This window comes from Scomber japonicus, chromosome 9 (genome assembly GCF_027409825.1).
Source record: "Scomber japonicus isolate fScoJap1 chromosome 9, fScoJap1.pri, whole genome shotgun sequence".
NCBI lineage: Eukaryota > Metazoa > Chordata > Actinopteri > Scombriformes > Scombridae > Scomber > Scomber japonicus.
The window spans coordinates 19,789,352-19,796,370 of NC_070586.1; positions in this window are offsets into that span (position 1 = coordinate 19,789,352).

Genomic DNA, 7,019 nt, shown 5'->3' on the forward strand with positions numbered 1-7,019 from the left:
GTCTGCTGAGGCTTGAGGATGTGAATCATTAAAGGGGTAGAAAATTATGAGGAGATTGGACTTAGGAAACAATAAAGTACCTTCCTACTTTGTTTTGGCTCATCTGGATGGAGGGGGATAATTATTGCATTTTGAAAAGGACTGAAGAAAGAACCCATTTTGTGCCCATATCAAAGTATCAGGTGCATTTTCTTCAAGTTTTTGGCATCATTTGGTACTTAAAAAAAAAAAATTAAAGTAATTTATTTTGAAACCATGCAATGTTTCAACATATAGCATGAGACAACAAGTGTGAACATATATTAAGAGGACATACATTTTAACTATCAAACTAATGTTGAACACATCAAATTTCCTTCATTGGGAAATCCAGAAATAAAGCGTTCAGACAGAATGTATGAGGAGTAGGATATGAAAAGACCATAATTATTTTTGAAGATGTAATCTTGCAATTAAGGAGAAACAATTAATCTGGTCTTTGACCTCCTCCTGATGACTCAGGTGAATGATGGTTAACAAGACTTAATGGGAAAGCCTATTAACGCTCGGTGAGGCAACTCTGAAAGAGTGCATACGAACGATTGACAGGCCCACAATACAGCTGGCCTCTCTCTACATCCTACTCCCATACAAAGTCATTACTACCATTTGAATACGAGCGGGATGTACTTGAGAAACAGGACTTAAAAGAAAAGAAAGCAAATGTACCATATAAAGAGACGAATGAGTGATTTTGCTGTGACAAGGAGGAGAATGGCTCGCTCCCCACACTTGTCCTCTCTTTCTCCACAGAGACGAGGCAGCCTGACAAGCTGGCCATTAGGAAGATAATTTGACAAGCTGTGCAGAGTGCTTTCGCTGCCCCCTTACACCTCTTGAACATCATGAAGCCTTGTTCTGTACCCACTAGACTAGTTAATATTAAGAGAATACAGAAACTGGAAAAGACTTCACAAGATGCCAAATGACAGCCAATGTATCAAACGTATGTTCTGCTCAGGCCAACATGGCGCTCTGAACTCAAACGAGTGAGTCAGTCAATCAGTCAGCAGACAGCTGTTCAGGGTTTGCACACTGTTAGTGAATTTCTGTTATGTTTTATTCATAAAGGAGATTACTGCAGTTGATATTTTTGGTGATCCGGTCAAATTTTTAGGTGAAGGCATCACATTCATGTTGTTTGTTAACTTATGTGCATCAATGTGTGTGTGTGTGTGTGTGTGTGTGTGTGTGTGTATGTGTGTGTGTGTGTGTGTGTGTGTGTGTGTGTGTGTGTGTGTGTGTGTTTATTAGCAGAGGTAATGCCTTTAGTTCGTGAGGCAGGATATGAAATGAAAGGTTACCATCAGGAAACCATTGGGACAAGAAGGACAATTAGGAGGAAATGAGATCCACCAGAAGAGATTAGGATGTATGCTGGTTAAAGGGGGAACAAGGAAATACTCACTCTAAATGGGGGACCGTCTATACTGCAGAAAAAAAACCTACAAAAATCTGACGTTTTAGCTCAAGTCTGAGAGGAGGTTTGAGTGTATTTTACACATTTGTGCAGACAGCGATGCAAAGGTTGAAGTGATTGACCTCTCATCAGTGTCAATCAAAATGACTCCTCATCTCAGGATTGTTATGCATACACACATACACACTCACTCAACACACTCAGAGACTGAAATGCTGATTGGCAACTGCCTGTGTTGTTGCCGTAATGATTGACATACAGTAATAAACCTCAAGTTGTAGTGAAAATAAAGACAGTATTCACAGCATGTTGTCACACCCCACTATCCGGCTTTGCTCTAATGTTAATGTATTGTCATTCAGTCCTTTGGTCTCTTCACCTTCTAGTGTGTCTTTGTCTCACTTGTCCTTTTTCTAGCTCCTATATGGCCTCCATTCCGGTTTCTGTGGTATCTTTGTTTTATTGTTCTTCTGTTTTATTGTTCTTCAATTATTTTAGTATTATTTCCTGTTAATTGTTTTATGTTCCTGTGGTGTTTTATCCATTTATGTACAGCACTCTGTTTCAGCTGTGGTTGTTTTAAAGTGCTATATAAATAAAGTTGAAGTTGAAGTTGAAGTTGAAGTATCTTGTCGTTATTAAGTCTCCCTATTAGTCTATTAAAACCACATTTCTGTACATTTTATGCATTTTTCACCGTGAGGAAATAGTGTAATAACAATATATTTAACTATGGAACAAAATCTAAAACTAATTTTGAACAGAATTACATTTTTTTTTCTAAGAAATTCATTTTTATTGTATCTATAAGCAAACTTCTATTTTATATTGCCCTGTTTTAAAATATTGAAAATGCTTACATTTTTGCACATCACCAGATTATTATCTGTGTTAGGCGTGAATTATTCATTTCCACTGTTTTAGCAAACATCAGAATTTAATCATCGAAAAATAACAGTCCAAAAACGCTTGCAAGGTGATTTGTTACCCTTCATATATTTCTTTCATGTTATTTCCCACACGTTGCACGACCATTTCCTGAAAGTAAATGAATAACTGGGATGAGGATTGACTCAGATATTACATCAGTTGATCTAATGAGTGCAATATGAGCTATACTTTGATACAGGTCTGGCACACATTTGGATCTATTCATGCACATCATCTCTCCTACCCTCCCTTTACATTCACTTTTGTTGAAGGTATCTTGTAAATGTTGTCACTAGTTGGAAGGATGTTTTACAAAGTGGAAAGCTTCTCTGATCTGAATCAGGATTTTTTGACATTACAACTAGTTAATATTTGCATAGTCATATATTCTTGATTTTCCAATGTGGAAGAGGGAGTAGATGTACATTTAAGAATGTTTATTTAATCCTTAGATTTATCTAAAGAGACCTGAGAACTAACATTCATATTCAGACAAGCAGTCAGCAAAAAGAAACAACATAGTTTAGGCCAAGCAGAGTATTTTCTATACTGTATGTCTTAAAATGTGTATAAAGAAGATCTTTAGGATTATCAGTCATGCTCTGAATTCATGCCTGTGATTATATGTTGGCTTGGACTGCCTACTGTCTATTGGGATATAACTCTAATTCTATTTAATGGTCCAGTTTTAACCATTTAACTATATAATCCTTTAGTCACTGTGCTGTAGCACCTGGGGAGAAGAATCTCAGAGCCATGCTAACCCATTTATACCAACTAACAGATTTTCACAGCACACATCTTTGGTGTTTAAGGGGTTTTAATGTTGCTGTTCTGTTCTGTTTCTTTTTGGTGGTCAGTAACATAAAGATGTTGGAGAAATCCTAGTTTGAAAAAGAGTTTTCCCCACTGGTATCTCAGGTTCCAACTCATGCTGTAGGCTCATTCTTCAGCAAAAGAAGGGTGCTAATAATTTAAGATAAGCTAAGATATAGAAATTTCCATTATTGCAGCAGCAGAGTGGATTGTAAAAGCAGAAGAGCGTAAATTAAAACGAATAAAAAACAATAAAAAATAAGTCAATACAAAAGCAATAAAAACAATAGTAAAAAACAGTAAAATTTCAGATTTACTGTCCAGACTCGTATTGTATGAAACCAAAAACAGAGATTAATGGCTACACTCACTCTCTCTCTCTCTCTCTCTCTCTCTCTCTCTCTCTCTCTCTCTCTCTCTCTCTCTCTCTCACACACACACACACACACACACACACACACACACACACATACACACACACACACACACACACAGACTCCTAATAAGCTATAGCACTTAGGGAAGAGCAGGGTTATGTTGCCTGCGGAGGCAAATTTATACAAATAATCAAAATGAGTAATTCATTTATGCACAATCACACACGCAAGGAGCATGTCTTGGATGTCTATGGGGACATTTATCAAGTCTTAATAATGGACCTGATCCGAAATGGTCCAGCTGGCTGCTAACTGTTGCTCGTCCATTAGAATGCATTATCACACTCTTGCAAATGTCTTGCCCTGTAACCATGTTTGTTTTTCTATTGACGCCAATGCTAACTAATTGTATTTTATTAAGCTCTCCATAATGTTAACAAATTTAAATCTCACATTCAGTGGATAATTTATTCAATTTTAACATTAGGAGTAGTGTTTAGGTAAATATTTTTCTTTAAACAAGGATGCAAGTATTTGTGGTTAATTGTTTCTGCTCGGCAGTGGGTGACGGTGGTCATGCATCAACACTGTGTACTCTACTAGATTACTGTAATACTCTGTCTTTTGAGTTTGCAAACCTACAACCAATTATTCAAATGAGATAAAGTTGAGTATATATTGAAAGGCAATCCTTTAATTTTCTTGCAGCCCCTTACTGTCATCTCCTCCATCCTTGGTGTCCTCTGAACCTCATGTTGAAACACTGTGCTTTCAATCTGCTCTATTCAATCAGCTGTTACTGAGTAAAACTGAGATACCTCTTGGTCTGAAATCCAATTTGATGAGCCTAAATGCAACAGTGAATAGGGAGGAGGGTGAAGAAGAGTAGAGGAGAATGAAAAGAAGGGAAGAAGTGGAGGGGGAGGGAGGAAATTGGATGGACAGAGGGAGGAGAGGGTGCAGATATAGCTGAGAAGAGGCTGAGAGAGGGAGGAGAGTTGTTTGTTGGAAGGAGGGTTGGTTTTATGGGGAAGCAAGAAGAAGGCGAGTCTTAATTATACTGTGTTGTGTTGATGAATTATACTGTTTCAATAGAGACCATGATGAAAGCCATGTGTACATTTCCAAAACAAACAACTGTCATTTGCACCTTTTCTTATGATTTTGCAACTGAATACACTCATCATCATGATGTAATGCTTTCATTTATGTTTTCACTTGATTTCAAATTATAAAGCTAATGAAGCTGAATTTGATTAAAGAAAATAACAATCAATAAAACTTGACTCAGAAGATGCTTAATTATTTATTTATTTATTTTTAGCAATTTTAATTCATCATTCAACACCTGTACATGTCTCTGAACCAAACCAAATGTATTTAAATGTACAATGTTATAATGTCAATCAGATCTTTGTCAGGTCATGTCAGAATTAAAAATGACATATATATTTATATAAATACCAATAGGTTGATCGAAACTACAATGACAGGTGTAGTTCACCATCCAACCAACCCCAGGTGATAAACACCACAAAACAATTAAACATAATTCCCAATAAGTGAGAGTATGCCAACAATAAAACACCAAATATTCAATACCAAGTATATCAAAGATACCACAATAGTAAGATGATATGTTGATGTTGATGAAAAGTTAAAAAGTTAAAAAAAAATTATTACATTAAAGTAAAGAATGTATTTCACACAAAAAATATCTCCCCCATATAAATATGGTTTTCACAGACTCAACACCCACACGTCTTTCATGAAAAGAGTTTCCATACCACTATTCAGTTATTATAGTAAATCTCTTTCAACTTTTTATGTGTCTGATTAAAAAAAAAAAAAACGCCTAAAATATATTCATCATTATCATAGTACACACATTTCTCTGCTAACAAACACACACTCACAGCAACATGACATGTATTTCCTGCTTTCTGTCTTTATGTGCACACCCTCCCACTCAACATACTCTAATTCACTGACATTAGTATCTGCATCTAGGCTGTTTCAATTTAACCAAATTCAGTTTTTTTACTTGTTGTGATTTGTCATTTAGTTGCCGTTGCCATGCAGTCTCACCTTTTTTCAATTATTCATTTATCTATTATTTTTTGGTATGGTGACATTTTTCTAGAGCACTTTCATCTTCCATATTTTCAATGTAATGTCTAAGGAAGGTACAAATAAACTAAACTTTAATATGAAATGTGTTGGGGTAATGACTGTTTTATATTTATAAAGTGATATCAGCAGCTATTCATTTTCTTTTATGATTTTCACACCAATACAGCCAAATAAATAGACTTTGACCTACAACAGATTTCACAGAGAAGTAGTAGCTATTTAAAATTAGTGTCCACAATTACACATCTGTCCTTTTTTCCCGAAGATAGGAGTGAAGTGAGAGTACTTTTACTTATATGTTGCTCATGTTCTTTTTTGGCTTTCTCAGGGAGTTTTATTCATATTAATTATATTATATAGGAAAACCTTAAAACCTCTCTTGCTTTTTCATCTGAACTCTACTATACTCTACTATTTCCTTTATGTTCTGTGCACTTTTTGCAACTTTAATTTCACTATGAATGAAAAGTGCAGTACAAATTAAATATCTTCTCCTTCTTCTTCTTCTTCTTCTTCTTCTTCTTATTATTATTATTTTTATTATTATCATTATTATTAGATGCACAGCGAGCTGCGGAAGACTCCAGGTTGAGCCAATGAACTTTGCATAGGCCCTTGAAGCAGGCCTGATGCACTGATACTAAGATGCATTCCCTCGTCGCAAGAAGGTCCTAATGCATCCTCAAGGGCCCTCCAGTAACTCTGCCTCGGTCACCATGGAGATCTGATTAATTCAGCAAACGATAGGGTTAAATAAGTATTCACATTCAGTTGAGCATGAACAGCAGCAAAACATGTAAACACTTGTTGGATGCCTGGAACAACGGACGGCATGAAATAGAGGGACTAGACGAGCTGCTTTGATATGCTTTTAAAACTCACATCTTTCCCCTCCTCTAGTCAAGCAAAAGGCTGGAGCCATCTTTTAGTAGCTGTTTGTGGAGAGACACTAAATGGGATCCGAATTGATGGAAAGATGGACAGAGGAGCTGGTGCAGGGATGGCACGAATGTAAAGCCTGAATAGAATTAAAGAATTAAACAGCACTTGATATTCTTCGGGCCCCTGAGGCCATTAGGGGAGCGGCATGCTCTCTAAATTACAGTAATGAGGAGTTTTATACCCAGCTAGTTACAGAAGGAAGGAGGGGAGTATAGGATCTGGACAGAAAGCCCGTAATTCTTTGAGAGAGAGGGAGAGGGAGCAAAAATCACCAGATTTCAATCACAAATATCTAATTACCTCTATAGGTTCAGTAACAGTTCTCGGATGAGTTTGTGTGCAGAATACATTTGAAACACTCA